The following is a 15,879-nucleotide window of genomic DNA, read 5'->3' as shown; positions in this document are numbered from 1 at the left end:
CATGCATGGTTGGCAGGTGCTTCCCATCCATGGCTTTTGTGCTGCAATCCCCCAAGCTGCACTGAGTGCACCAAGCAGGCAACCAAGATTCAGCAAAAGCAATTCTTTGTCCTTTTATGGAGATCTACAGACCCTTATTTATATCTCTTCTCTTTTTCCCCTCTGTCCCATAGAAGAAAGCTGTGTGGGTATCTCATGCAGGGGATTTCAGTGACTCTGGAGACTCTCCCTCCCACCTGTGAGTCAGCTCAGACATACACAAGTCATCGCTGGCTGGGGAACCACTTCCCCAGCTATCCAGTTCCTGGGTAGCCTCCAGGCACATGGCTAAATTCCCCGACAGACCCATCGTTGCTCAAATCAGCACCAGTCAACAACATGCTTTGCAAAAGCTGTCATCACACTCTAGGGTTACACATTTTTTCAGTGTCCCCTAACCTGTAGAGGCAAGGAGTTTGGGAGACCCAAAAACCAGAAAGAGTTTGCTGCGGGAATGTAAGGAGCTGATGGTACAAAACCCAGCAGTTATGTCCATTCAAAGCAAGTCAAGTAAGCATACAAATATCTTTAAATCATTATATCTGGCAAGAAGCCATGCTGTATTTTCAGACAAAGTCCAATGCTTTGAGAAAATGTATCTTCGGTGAGCTGAATATCAGATGAAAAAGAAGCACTAGGGAAGGTTCAAGCTGTATTTAATGGGAAAATATTTTGTTCTTGATGAACTGAAGGATTTACTCTATTCCTTCCTGTAGCTTCGCGTCTTCCAGGTAACAATGGCGAGTCTCCTCCTTATTCCTGAGATTAGAAGTTTCAAAATATTCTTAAATGTTTCAAAAGAAATTTAATCTTTAAAGTCTTCCCTGCTGTAGGCTGCTGAAGGTTAGCCTGTCTGTCACCTTGGTTTGATGGCTTACGCAACTGGGAATACCGTCTTATTCCCAGTTATGACTGCATTTTCAGGAGCTTCTTTAGCAACTCCTGTTTGCCAGATGGCATCGTTTGTTAGACAGACAATTACAATAAGAAGGATTTTTTTTTTTTCAGAATTCATCTTCTAAAAATTTTAAATTTGGTATTGAGTACTCTAAATGAAAGCAGGTTATTATTCAATGATATTGCCAAAATCATGCATGCTATTGAAATAAAGAAATCAGTCCCTGATTCAGATCCTGGTGTGTCAGCAACACAGGAATAACTCCTCTTACTCCATCTTTGTGGAGTAAACCTCCATAATTAGGATAAGAATTGGGCCAAATAGCTTTGGCAGAGCTGACAGCATAAATCAGATGAACACAGAGAATTAAAACAAGGGATCAGGAAGGAGAAAAATGGGAAGGGCTGAGAAGTGACATCAAATAAAGGAGATGTGAAACAGATGTGCTTGACCTGGTGAGGGATGTGCTTTGGGATAAATGAAACAGACAACAGCACAAGAGGCAGTTTTCCCTGGAGAACTACCTGGTAGTAAAGTGCTTTAAAGAAGAATTTGAATTCAGAGAATATGCCATAGTCAGTATGATAACGCATGCATTAGAAAGGCCAGCATAGAGAAAGATACAGAGGAAGAAAAGGAAAAAAAAAATGTTCAAGCAACTGGAAGTCCAGATAGAAAGCAGAAGTTTTGAAAATGTGCAGGAACCAGACTTGCGAAGGCTGGACACTACCTGAAGGCAAAAGGCACATCAGTCTTCCTAAAGAAAGTAATTCAAATAAGTTGGACTGCCCTTCAGTATGATGTAAGTGGGCTACTGACATTCTTAACATTAGATGCAATGCCACTAAAATGTTGCTTGGACATTCTTGTCCTTCATTTTACTGCTGCTGTGACAATGCAACAGCCCACAAAGCATCACCAAAAGGATCCTCTCTCTAGGCAGACTATGTTTGTATCTTGCTCTATGAAGGCCGAATCTTTGTAATGTTAAGCAAGCATCCCATCCTCATTGCAATATTCAGACACCCTCTGAACTACCTCATTTAAATCCATACACAACAAAGCTCTTTGCATCCTGGTTTCAGAAGAGCAACTTGTCATCTTCTCTCATTCTTTCCACAGACACAGACTTGTGGTCCTTCGTGTAAGGTCCTTCCCTTTGAGTTCACCTTTTCTATCAAATCTTACAGTTTACAAGACTGACTATTTCTTACTTTGCCCAGCTAACAGCAGCAGATTCAACTTCCAGTCTGCCTCTCTTGCTTTTCTTCTCCTCATATTTAAAGTTAACCTAGTAAACTTTAAACATAATTTTTAATACAGTTAAGAAAATTTTAACATGACTAACATAGTAAAATCTTCAAAATCTCACCTGGAAACCTACTTCTGTTGTGGTGCCCTGCAGCTCATGCTTATCTGACAGTGGTTAGGTGAATGTGGACCTTTGTTTCTACTTCTTCTACTTCTACCTCTTCTACTTCTACCTGTTGATTTTTGTTGCCATCTCATCTCCCCAACTCTCAGTGTAGGTAAGTTTGGAGCAAGGTGGGGCTGTGAAGCTGCCTGTCTGTCAGTGCAGTTACTGTATGGCAAAGAAAAGTCCTCCTACCATAGAAAGTCTTCACTATGGGCAGGGCTAGGGACTATTTGCTCTCATTACCACTGTATCCAGGAAGGCTAGGAGACGTCTGTTGAATCTGTGTAATAGCCCTGACATCCATTTGCCCTTTGTCTTTCCAGCTGACCCACCCTGATCTCTCATTAACAGAGAAAAATAAAAACACTGTTTTGTTTTCCCACCTCCAGGCAGCTGCAGAACCTTTCCCAACCAGCTGTAAGCCAAATCTCTTGTCCCTGGAGTCCTAACGCTTGGGAAACCCACTAAGAATTCTTGGTTTGCAATCTGTGAAAAGCAGCATTTTCTCTCGTGCTCTGTGCCTTTCAGCTAGCTTAATCTGGGATCAGCAATGGGGGGAGATGATACGGGCTGAACTCATGGCAAAGGAATGAAACAGAGAGAATGGCAGTGGCAGAGGAACACATTAGATACTAGATTATTTCATTCCTCAGCTGTATAGTTCAATATTTTAAATGAAGACTAACATTAGTTGCCCTCTCTGTTCTGAATCCCTGTGTTTCTCTTTCTTTACTGTGCTGGCCTACAAGGCTTGGGTTCCTCAGCTCTACAAGCTGCTGACACTAACTCAGCCCTAGAGCTGTTAGCCAAATAACATAGTTAGCAAAGGCTGACCTCCTTGACTAACTTGGCCAGAGGCACCTCGTGTGCACAGAAGAGATGTGGGATTTACTTATGGGTGCAGTTCTACCAGGAGAATCAGGCACATGGTCTCTAATATTTTTGCATGCTTTCTAAGCTCTGCCAAACTTCTGGAGACTTTCCTGTTGCAGTTCTGTCCCCATAGTGTCTCCTGGACAAAAGACACGGAGCTGGCCATAGCATGGAGAATAATATTCCCCCAGGTCACAGTCACGTTGCGTGAGGCTGCCTCCAGCAGGCAATGTCATGGGGAAAGGGGGAGAGGGACTGGGAGTTTATCACTCCTGTTTACATCAGAGCTGCATTGCCACTGGCAGGTGTGGCCTTATTTCCATCATTTTCTTGACAGTTTGGAGGTTCATCATCAGATAGGATAGCTGGCCAGATCATGCGTAGGTGCCATTGGAGGCACATCACCAGGAGTTTTCCATCCCTGCTTCTGACAGGGTTGGGACTGAGTCCCCATCAGCCACTGCACACAAAAGGATGTGACCTTCCAATCACAATGCTTCATAAACATTTTTGAGGAACACAGATTGCTGACAGAGACTTGGAGGTAATCTAAATCTTAGGTGAGGATGAAAACTCTGTGAAGCTATATTCAAAGACAGATTTAGTTTGGCCATATCTTTAATCTGGGGACTGATTAAAAGAAGAAGAGTTTCAGTGACTAATTTCTACAGGGTCTGAAATATAACAGGTTATTAAACACACAACCCAACAGCTGCAGAATCTGACAGAGACATTGTTCTCCCTGAGCATTTGGTAATAGAGTATTTCAGATGATTAAATAGCTAATAAAGTCAGAGTCTTTGCTAAGTAGATGGATACCAGCAATATTGTAAAGGTAATTACAGATTTCTATCAAAAAATTCTTGACTCAAAATATTTATTCTCAGACTGAAGCTAATATGCAGGTCTCAGTTAAAGAGAAAATATTTTAGCCACTCTTAAAAGGTTTCCAATTTGCTCTACTGTAGTGGCTTTCAATTACAGCCAGTTTCAAGGTGTATGTTTTCTGATTGAATATTGCTTTTCTCAAAGTAAATTCTCACCAGCTGTCACATGAAACGATTTCTTCCATTAATCATGATCTTATATGCTTTTTTGGCAGCACAGGGATCTGCATCTTTAGGTTGTTTATTTCCGCTGCTCCTTCACAGGCATTAGACAATTGTGATATCTGTACTGCTCTAAAGTTACAGTGGTAAGAAAGGATCAGAGGAACAGAAAACAGTGTTAGGGATGCTTGCAAAAAGACCTACAGAAAAGTCTTGCGTGCACAAAATTATTAATCTGCTTCTTTGTTGCCTTTTCAGCCTGTCTTTTTTTCCACTGATCTTTTAGATCCTTCACTCCTTCCTTGTGGGGTATTTTTTTATATCTTGCATACACAGCTATGCTAGCTAATTCCTAGACTGCAGCAAAAAAAGTTCTTTACATCAGTAAATTATCTCATTATCAGAGGAGCATGCAGCAGAGCTTGTATTTATGCTGAAGCTAGTTTATCTCTACCTATGATTTTTTTTTGCCTGGTTTATAAAAATGTAATAGATGCTCTTTTCCATTTAACTGAGCTAACACATATCATACAGCAATGTCCAGGTCTGCTTTGCTTTACATTTTTTGATGTCAACTCCTATGTCTGCTTTACCAATCCCACCTGGTGCCTCAACACACTCTTTTTTGTCTTTGAAGCCCTGTCTTGAGGACTCATTCCTATTGTAAAAACAGTGAGAAATTAGAGGGCAATTGCTCAACAGTAATAAGAGGTATTTTAAATCTATACAAAGAAAACATGTTATTGAATTGCTCTCCTACTATTTGGGTAGCACTGCATTTCTCAGACAAATAATTTCCAAGAAGCAGAGAGTTTCTGAGTATACGTGTATGGCACGCTGGAGGAAGTGCGCTGAAGACCAGCATGCTCCTGCTGCAGATGTGGCTGCCTCTACTACCTGCAGCTCCAGCATCACTGTTCGTGGGGTAAAGCACAGCCCGTGCTCACCCCACCTATAAAAGGCAGCATGGAGATGGCTGCAACTACAGCTGTGAGACTTAACCTGCTCTGACGCTGTGAAGAAATGCCCTCACATATTTCATGTCCACACATAGTAAAACACACGTAAAGAACGGGCGCCAGACCCTGAGCTCCAGCCCTTCAGGAAGATCCACCATGGTCGAGAGGATTGCTGGTGTACTCTATCATGCTGATGAGTTGTAAAAATAGTCATATCAAAACCACGAGCAGGACTGTTCTTTAGTTATCCCTTATTCAGAGGAAAATCAGTCTCACAAGCTAACTGCAAAGGAAGGATTTCAGCAGCATGCACGTGGGATGCCTGCACAGTCACAGGGGGTCGTTGCACCATGGACGCAAGCATGGAGTGCATTACAAATGACTGAAAGCTGTGGAGCTTACAGCACACCTGTGCAAGTACTTGCGTGTGAAGGATCCAGCAGGTTTTTGGAGACTGCTACAGTACATGTTAAACTACTTATTCTTCTGCATCTAAATATGGTTGCCAGGTAGGTTGAGAGTTAGGTCCATGACAGAAATTTTTATCAAAATCTCAATTTATGACAGAGTTCAAGGAGTCTTGTATCCTTTTCTGCTCAATGTTTACTTAGGTTTTTAAGGCACACTTCATGCTGTGGTTGGATCTAGGGTTTCAGTTTGTTCCCATTTTAGTGAAGTTTTAGTGCAATAAAGAGTATTTTAGCCTCTATTTACTGCACTGACCATCAGCTAGATAGATCTTGTACTTCTACTGTCAGTGACAATAAGAAGTTGGTGACAAAAATGACTATTGTGGTTGTAACTGCAGTGTTATTTATAAACAGCTAGATGCAGAAAAAATGCAATTTAAATTTCATTGTGAGCAATACTCAGGCCTAGAGCTCCCTGATGCACAATTCATAGCTGCTTAAATTGTAGTCATTACTCTCATACTGCAATACTGTTTGTCATGATAAAGGGAAATTACTTTTCTGTCAATTACTTCTGCAAGATTAGTTAATTTACATTTGCAAAGGGTATGGAGCAGCATCTCAGTTCCATGGAGATGCTTCTCAGAAGCGTTTGGCAATTTAAGGTTTGGGGAAAAAGTAAATGGAAGTCAACTTCAGAATGTAAAAAGGGGACGTGAATCCATCCCAAGGTCTTTGTACCCCAATGAAGAGCAGCAATGGGAAGTAGATATATCACTTACAGACTGCCAACTACAATGTTGCAGAAAATTGTATTGAGGACCTGGAAGAGGCATGCTCCTCTCTGCTTCAGTACTGGGCAGCCAAGCTGGCAGCATTTGAAATCACTGCTCCTGACTACATGTGAGCTGTGCGTGCAAGTAATCTCTATAAAATATACTACCCTTTGGCATCCTCTTCTGCAAACATCTGTATGTTTGTTTAATCCATGTTGTGATGGAGATAGCAAGAGCCAAAAACATAAGGAGGAATGTTATTTTTACTTACTTGCTTGAAAATTCTGGGTGAGTTTTAGCATGCCTGACTTGGATACCCACCTGAGGCATCACAGCTCCTGATCCCAGCAGCATAATTTAAGTTTGGTGCCTGAGTTTCTTGGAGAGGCGATGGAGTGACTGTGTGCAGTGGTGCCCGAGGGACAGTGCAGCACTCCTCCACCATTCCTGAGAAGCTGCTTCAGGAAGGAGTGCTAGAGCATCCCCTGGGAACCCTCTTGCTAAAATCAGGGGTGGTGTGGGAGGGAGCAGCAGCTGTGCCTCCTGCAGCCTGTGCCATGCTCTCAGGGGTGAGGGCACTTGCTGCAGATGCGGCAGGACACTGTACTGTGGCTCCCCAGCCGGCAGGGATTCACACCCACATATTCCCCAAAGAGAGAGTAAAATTTTCTCTTCCCTCCAGGGAAATAGTGGAAAGGCCTTTGGAAAATGCAGTATTCAAGCAAGGCCTCAGATTTAGCACAGAGAGTGGGCAGGCTTATAACCTACCTTTGCCCTGCAGCCAGGCAGGATTGCTTAAACCACCTTGAAGTTGAGGTCATGGGTATTTTTTTGCGAGTAGAGTAGAACCTGTGGAGTGCAGACACACCGTGTAGGTGTACTGCCACGGACTATGCGCAGCTGGCACAGCAGAGCTTAACCTCTAGGTATTATTGCAATTAAAATGATGAAATACCAACCGCGCAGGAATCCTCAACACTGACGCTTGTGTTCAGGCATGTCAGACTATGCTGATACTGATACCCTGATCCTATATTGGCATCACAGCTCTCATGGCATTTTGCAATGTTTTAAATTTTAACCCCCACCAAACTCCAGCAAATACAGTTGCAGTCCTCCTTCCCAATATTGCTCTCTTGATACAAGGGGCAGAGTATCCTTATCTTTACTTCCCAGCCTAAGCTACATGCAGTTGCTGTTGCTGTACTTTAGTGCAGAGTGTTTCAAAGACAGAAATTACATAGGAGGGAGTTCTCTGAAGAGTTTACAAAGTGTTTGAGGGCACCTTAATTATATGTTATTTCTGTTCCCACTAGATTTAGTGGATTTGCAACACTGCTCAACTCAAAACTGGAGTCTGCTCCAGCCACCCATTAAAAACTTCACAAAGTCCTTAAAAATCATGAATGTTTATGTTGCCTTTAATTATTTTCCATTTCAGTTGCCTGGATTTTCCTTTGAGATGGATTTTCGTGGTTAACATCAAGGCTAGAATCCTACCTCACACAAAAGGTAAATCCACACTTGTCTCCAAGAATTAGAATTAGGTGGGCATAAATTCTGCTGGTTAATAAAGATAGGTATGAAGACATGAAGGTAAGTGTAAAGATATAAAGGTGTAAAGATACGTATCAAGGTATAAAGATACAGATTGGAATTTTTAAAGTTTCAGCTTGAAATGATGACAGACAATAACCAAAATTATTTTTGGACTTTTTTTTTCTTTGGCTAGACTCCAAAATATTAGAGTCAATCCCACTGGTTAGCTCACAGCTTAGGTCTTTAAATGCTCCCTGTTTAAAACATACTTAATTCCTCCATTTGTGTCACCGCAATAATATGCCAGGGAAAGGATTCTTAGCCCTTTATTCATGGAGGGACAGACATAACCTCAACCATACCAGTTGCTGGTTCTGTATGATATGTAAACTGTTGAAAAAGGTAGGTTTTCTCGTGATGGCCAGATATGCCATTCACACTGCTGTAATTTCAGGACATAATGCAGTGGCACTGAAACAGCTGGAGTTTAAAGGTTGAAAAATCCAGTTGTGGTTGTAAAGGTTTTGGGATCAACTGCATTTGGGATCCCTCTAATATTTCTGGATAAAGCCAGAGAGCTCGTGGTCTGAGCTGCTCAGCAGTTCACCTTCCTCCTGCCCTGCACATCCCCCTTACAGGTGTGTGAACCCAAATGGTGCACCTACCTTTGACACACGGATACACCTTTTTTCTGAGAACCCACAACCAGAAATTTAATTAAGGTAATTTGATTTGTCTTCAAAACAATGTATTATGCATTAATTAAGGTAACTTAATTTGTCTTCAAAACAGAATATTATTCATTCACCCTAAGGCATGAAACACATAGCACAAAGGGTAAAAAACAACATCAGAGGTACATGACTGTTACTCATACCCTCATCTTTCCTCTTGCCAGCTTTTGTGCTTTCTCATGTTCATCTTCAAGAAGCATTTGTGTAGTATTAGCATGAGTCTGTTTTTTCAGTGCTTTCCTTTGCCCTGTAACTCCCTTCCTTTCACACATTGCTTCTGGACAGCTTCTTTCAGGTGACTCAAAGCCTCGAATTTCACAAAGATTTTACGAGATTATAGTGTGATACTTCTCAGGCCTGAAAAAACAGTGATACTAGCAGTGTTGCAGCTGAGGTGTGATCTCTTAGGTCCACAACCTCCTTGAATTTGCAGTCTCTTTTGTATGTGCTAAGCCACTGCTTTTCTTCTGCTTGATCCCTTTTATAACCTTTATTGACTAACTGCACGACAAATATCCCCATCTCACAAACGCATATGTGGAAGCAGAATATTAATATTAAAAATTAAAATATCAGGCCCATTTTTCTAGTTTCCTAATGAAAATACTTATTCCAAAATAACAGCCTGTGATACATTCTTTTCATCTGTACCAGATGCAACAGAATGCTAAATATTTATAAAACGTAAGATTTTATAAAACTTTAAAATTTTGATAAAATATTATAAATTTTTGTAAAACTTTTGTAATTAGGCTGCATACATCATATGAATATTTTGTTTACAGGTAAACCTTGTGCCCATACAGAGAGAATTTATTAAGTTATTTTTGACTAATAGAGTGCAGTTGTTGAGAACATGCCCACACAGCACAAAAATATCTGAGTAATGATAAAAAGTACTTCAAAAGAAACTATTTTAGCTACAGTTTGGCTGAGCCTTTACTTCATCTAATCCCCACTTCAGTGGTAGATATGAGCACATTTCATTCTAGGAACTTGTGAAGCACCAAAGAAGAACAAGCACCCCCCTGCCTGTTGGCTTCGTTGGTGGGGTTTTTTTGGTGATGCTGAATGTTTAGACTTGAATGTCCCTGGAAATCCGCACAGCAGGTAGCACTTGTAATGAACTTAAGATCTGAACATAACGCGTTTTTGTTTCCCGTTCAGAGTAACCAGGACACCAGTCTCACCCCAGACCCTATGCAGAGTCCTCCTCTTAAGATCCTTTTGCAGCATTGGCATTTCCAACTAGCAGCCATGAATTGCTATTGGTAAAAATGTCACAGAATTCAGTCCTTTAGCTGCAGCAAGAGAGGTATAAACCAGCCCTTTTTGACCAGCAATAGCAGTATGAGCAGGCTCTCCCATCTGAAACATGGCCAACATGTCTTTGGGATGAATTTCAGGAGATAGGACAGAGTCTGCGGATAGCCACACAAAAGCTCTCTTTAGGGAAGCAGCTCTGGACTATCCTAGCATGCAGAACAGGGAAATTAAAGTGGTCCTAAGGAAGCCCCACCGATAGTGCATTAGTCTCTCCATGACAAAGACCTGTGAGTTATTTTGCTGGGTAGGTAGCCATGGGAACAGTGTGGTTATCATCACAAAACAAAGGCGGAAACAGAACTTTCTCTAAGAAGGGGGAAGCAGCTTCCAGGAGGTACCAGAGTATCACAGAGAGCAGCACTTTCACAGCAAGGAGCCAAGCTTCCTAAAACAATATCACCAGTAAAGAATAACATAAACCGAAAAGTTATCAAAGAAAACCTAAAATCTTTCTGAGCGGAAGGAAAGAAAATAGAGTAACACATACACTTTATTGCTTGAGGTATATGTCAAACGGTTAGACAAGGTATGACGGCAAGTAGTTGGATTTAGCAGCTTTCTGCAAAACCATGAATAGTTTGAAGAGACATAATTGAAGTTGGTGGAACAGAAGTCAGATTGTGCTGCTTATTATTTTCTTTTGGAAGAAGCTGCAGGTGAAAGCACAACTGGAAGCTGGCAGGACCACAGCCATCCTTCTGCTAGCGATACGCACAACTGCTGTAGCTCTTCGTTTACCTCCTCGCCCAGCCTGGCAGGGATGCCAGCTGCATGTATGGAGCCACATTCCAACTCTGGTCACACTGGAACAAATCCAGGGTCATGTCAGTGACTTCAATGAAGTTATTCTTTATTCACGCTTGCCTAGCTGAGAATCTGGCCCATTCTATCTAGGTAGCAATATCTAATAGAGAAAAGACTGCCAAATTAAGGCAACAAGAAGAACCAGACTATGTCACATGACGAGGAAACATTTTACATTATAAGGATTATAGAGGCCCTTTAGTTTAAGGACTTTATCAGCATTTAAAAGGCCATTGAAAAACATTTTTGTATGTGACTAGATTTTTTTTTTATCCCTTATTTGCTATTTTAGGAAATGGAAAAAAAATGGATTGATTTTAACAGTATTGAAATAAAAATACTGCAATTTGTTCAACACAGAACACTAATTCATTATACATCTATTAGCAGTTTGGGTTACGACATCTTCCATTTAGGGTATCTTCCACATCAATTAAGAAGGCCTCTCTGACTGAAATATGTTGAGTTTCATGATTTTCTCTGTGGGAGCATTTTTCTGTCAGTGCCAAACTCAGCTTTGGGAAAAACACTGTGTTTTGCTCTTCTAGACAAATCTGGAGTGTCCTTGCTGTAGTGACCAACAAAAGATAGAGGAAAGGAATGAAGGTAATAATGGAAATTCATCATCACTGCATTATTTCCAGTAAATTCAGATTCACTCACATGGCTTGATGATACTGTAAATCTGACTTTAAATATTCCAGTGCTGTAACAAAAACTCTGCAACCAATGATGTAAGAGTAGCAAAATGGTATAGATTTACTTTAGCAGTTCATTTGTTAAAGAAATATTGACATTTACTTTGTACCAGGCAATGGACTGAATTGCCTCACCACCAGTTGTATGAAGTTAGTATACATCCCATGTTATGTGCTCTGACTAATTCCGCAGAAATGCACTTGTATGCCCACACCTCATCTGGATGCTGTTTGTGTTGCTGCGTGATCTGGAGGTGCCCAGATGAAGAATGAGTGGTGGTGGATCCACTGCAGATGGGATTGCTGCCATACCTAGTTAGCAATGACATGCCACTGATTTTTCTTTTCATATCACCTTTGGATTTCACCCGGGTTCACCAGAATATAAAAGTATAAACTGATGCAATGCACTTGCCAAGGCACAGAAACATGAAGTTGCTTGCTTTCTAAGGAAAATATATGTTAAATTGGGAACGGTGTTGGATTGTTTTGGGTAGCTAGAGAGAGCTGTGGCACAATCCAGACAGGAATTGAAATAACATTTTTTTTTAAAGCACGTACCTCAGCTTTTACTAACATCTAACTGAATCAAGAAAAGTTCCAACTTTGTATATAAAATAACATCCTAGGATGACACTAAACCATCCTGGACAGTTCCCATAAGAAAGTGAAAATATCACAAGCCTGGAGTCACAAACTGTCTGCTCAGGTTTGGACTCCTGACCTCCTATCAGCCTCTAGGGCTCTCCTGCAGAAAACCACTTCATTATTCCTATTCAAACACATGCAAGAAAGAGCAGGTTATTAATGTTTCAGCTACAAGAACGATCCTCCTGTGCACTAGTAAGTGCTATGTATCTGTTAAAGTTCTTTCTATAAATCTGCATCATAGTGGACAATTCTCTTAAACTAATTTCCTGCAATCATCATTAATTGGCCAGCTTGCTAACACCTGGTACCAACAGATTTTTCATCTAGGGAACGCAGTGCCACATAATGGTAACAGCAGGTTTTAACCTAATCCCTCTCCATACACAAGCAAACATCAAATGACGCCCGTGACAAAGACACAGACCAGCCTGACATTTGCTGGTAACTCCAAGGAGATTCTCCCTCAGCACAACTAGTCCTGTTAAAACATATTTTCCAGTGGAAAAGATAATTTGAAACCATTTCCAGCTAGACTAATTGCATTCACTGGAAAGAGCATCCTCCTCCACTTCAGTACACATTTATTAGTCCAGCCACAAACGCAGCTAACATTTTGTGAAGTTTACCAAAGCAGTAATTATTTCATATTACAAGAATTTGCAACAGCTTGCTTGATAATGAAAAGTTATTATGCAGATATATATACTTCATGCAAAGTTGCACACACACACAAAAAGTAAAAAAAAAAAAAGTAGGCATTTAAAACTGATGTTTAAATTCCACTCACAGTTTTGAAGTCTAAGCATAAAACTTCTTACTTTGCAGCTGTAGCTCCAAGCTGTCTGGAAAGATAATTCAGTCCATCAGATATCCTGGTTTTGTTTTCTTGCATAAAAATATCATCTGTCACAGGCACAGGAGCTGACTTCAAGGACCAGCCCCTTCAGCGGAGCACACCAATCGGGAGACCCTGGGAGCACATGTGGAAAGCCACTTGCCTGCACGCCAGTCACGGGCAGCATATGTTCTGTGGGACCCGCGTGCCAGATGAACGCGGGTGTCAGTGAAACACGGTGCTGGGGTGCCTCAGCCAGGGCTGCCCGGCCCTGAGCCCAGCTGCAGGAGGCAAAATGGGGGGATGGTGGGGGAGCGTGGGAGCACGGGCAGAGCCTTTCGCATACTGTCTCCGTGTCACCCGTCCTGCGAAACCAGCCATAAGAACAGCAGAGCCGGAGGCCAAGAATTGTGCCTTGCTCCTTTTGGCCTTATTCTTTACTGTTTTAATAAAAATAATGTCATTTATGATTGTATTAAATGTTTCTTCACTTTTTCTCCTAGTTGCTAATCTAACCCCATTTATGGCTTTTTATTCCAAACCTCATCCCTGCAAAACCACACCCGTGGAAAAGTCCCAGAGGGTCAGCCTCACCTGGGTTTTCCTCCCTTTCCCTGAAAGCTCGCGCTCTCCCCTCACCGCAGGACCAGCTGCCCGCGGGCTCCCTGCTCCTCCTCTGCCTCCGCCACAGCTGCCTGGCTCTGCCACGCAAGCTCCCTGCACGCAGCTTTGCTCTGTGCCTGTCAGCCGGAGAGGTCATTTTCTTCTTGCATCAGTTTAACCTGATGACATTTAAATTCAAAGTGCTTATAAAGCGTATTTAGAGACATACACCCACAGCTTCCCAGCTCGCCACGTGCTCAGCCCTTGCACAGAACCAGAGGTGACAAAAATACATGTACATTAATGTGGGTTGAAAGTGCAGCAGTAACGAAGTGCATGAAGTCAAAAATCAGACCATACATAGGTAAGCATGATGAACTAACATCTGTAGATTTGTTTTCACTCCTGGAAGCATACTTGCAGGTCACAACATGCTGGGGCTGGGAAGGGAAACCAGTAAACACACCAGTGCAAAAGCTGTGCCTTTTCCAGCTGAAGTATGGGACCTAAAGGCCTTCGCATCTTGCACCTCTCATAATCTCAGTACTGGCTTTATTAATTCAGCTTTATTTGATCAAATAGCCTTTTGCAGGGAGGGTGCAGGTTAGAGTGGACCAGCTGTAATAAAAACTGCTAGCTTTAGTCTGTGAATAACTTGCTGATTTAATTAAATTAATTTTGCTTCTAAATTCTAGTTTAGTAGATTAGTAATTCAGTAAGGCTCGTTTTACAATGCTTTTCCTATGGTGGATATAATCAGGCTGGTTAAAAACTTTGACAAACCTCCTTTTTCCACTCCCAGAACCCACCGGTTTCTCAGAGGAAAAATTCTTGCAGAAAGACAATGGGACTGGATGGACTTCGGTCAGTGAAATAAGTTCCCGCTGGTTTCAGGGTGGAATTTCCCATTTGCAGAGGCTGAGGCCAGCACTCCCCGAGCAGGAAATAACTCTCCGTTAGTAAGAGCCAAGTGCCGTAGTGGAAGTAATTTCTTTCATCGGTTGCCGGCGGGGTGGGGAGGAGCGAGAGGGACCGTCTTTGGGGTGTGTAAGGTCTTTTTCAGAGCTGCAACAAGGAGCAAACTTGTTTCCAGTTCCCAGCTGGGAACATTTTGTTCAGAGGTTTCCGAGCTGGGAGTGGCCGGGGCAAGGCTGGCCGGAGGTTTTCCTGCCTCATCCTGATCCCGCACCCAGGGCTGGGCAGGGGGTTGGAGCTGGGTCAGCCTGCCTGGCTCTCCCGGGGGCTGCGCCCTGCAGCATGGGGGGACAAACCTTCACCCGCCTTTTGCTGTACCATCCAGCAGCACTTTGGAGGCAGAGGCGGAGGAAAAAATGTTGAGCCTTGTAAAGTGGGTAGGTATTTCCTCTGAGTCTGAGACCTTGCTGGGGCAATGCAGAGGAACCTGAGCAGAAATCTCCACTGTACAGCCAGGGCAGAGACCTGCTCACGGACCGCCAGCTGTTACCCCAACATCCTCACTGGCTTTCCACAAGCTTTAAAAGCGTCTAGCTTCATTTTTCCTTTTTTGGTCCTACACACGGTGAAATCTCCAAAAGAGACAGTTCTGCCCCATCCAGCCTCATACCCACCTGGCAATGACAAGTGGGACTGTGAATCCGCACTGGCACACCCGAGACCTGCCTTAGCCTTGTGCATGTCAGTACTGACCGCAGATGCAGAGTGGGTGGCACAGCCGGCCCAAATTTGCATCGGGCCTGGGAAACTGAGCCTGCCAGCCTGTGTTAAACACACAGCCAAGCCAGCTCTTGAATGCTAAGCATATATGCATTAATGGCTGAGATTTAACAACTCACCTTACCACAGCAGTTCAAGATGAACAGTCCTGTCATCTCTCTCAGCCTATTTACTTACCTTGATGGCGTGGGTCCCCACAGGACATATGTGCCATCTATTAATTCCAAGGTCTATTGCATCTCTCTGGCAAGTCTTTTTCCTCAACTCCCAGCATATATTTATGTTCCTCTCCTTTTAGTCCTGATTATGCCTGACTGTGTCATACTAAATTCCTGTCCTCGGTATTTACAGCCTGCAAATATTTGTAGACTTATCACATCACCTGGGAGCCACCACTTCAACAATCTCTATGAATTTTTTTCCTCATTAATCAGTTCCTCCGACCCCTCTAATTTTGCTGCTTTTTCCTGTAGGGTTTGCAGATTTTGTTTGTTTTTAAAAGACAGCAGAGGGAAGTTTAATTCTCTTTTCTTTAAAGAAGGGCAACAGCCAGATGAACATAAAGGCATATTA

General features: G+C 42.4%; 1 protein-coding gene across 8 annotated transcripts in view; it reads right to left on the bottom strand.

Annotated features, from left to right (window-relative positions):
- The window catches only part of STARD13 (StAR related lipid transfer domain containing 13), a 306,520-nt gene extending 290,932 nt beyond the window's left edge, over window positions 1-15,588 (bottom strand). For 3 of the 8 annotated variants that reach the window (XR_012627686.1, XM_074859836.1, XM_074859835.1), the window contains exons 1-2: window positions 14,421-14,726; window positions 12,961-13,015 (exon numbers count right to left, since the gene is read on the bottom strand). The gene's annotated coding sequence lies outside the window, so the exon portion shown is untranslated. Of the gene's footprint in view, window positions 1-12,960; window positions 13,016-14,394; window positions 14,727-15,483 lie in introns of those variants that run through there. The other 5 variants (XM_074859839.1, XM_074859837.1, XM_074859838.1 and 2 more) reach the window with 5 other exon arrangements.
- Window positions 15,589-15,879: the final 291 nt, after the last annotated feature.

The sequence above is a fragment of the Strix uralensis genome, chromosome 2 (genome assembly GCF_047716275.1).
Source record: "Strix uralensis isolate ZFMK-TIS-50842 chromosome 2, bStrUra1, whole genome shotgun sequence".
NCBI classification, from domain to species: domain Eukaryota; kingdom Metazoa; phylum Chordata; class Aves; order Strigiformes; family Strigidae; genus Strix; species Strix uralensis.
Note: the sequence above shows the minus strand (reverse complement) of the source record. Positions and strands in the feature narration are given on the sequence as shown.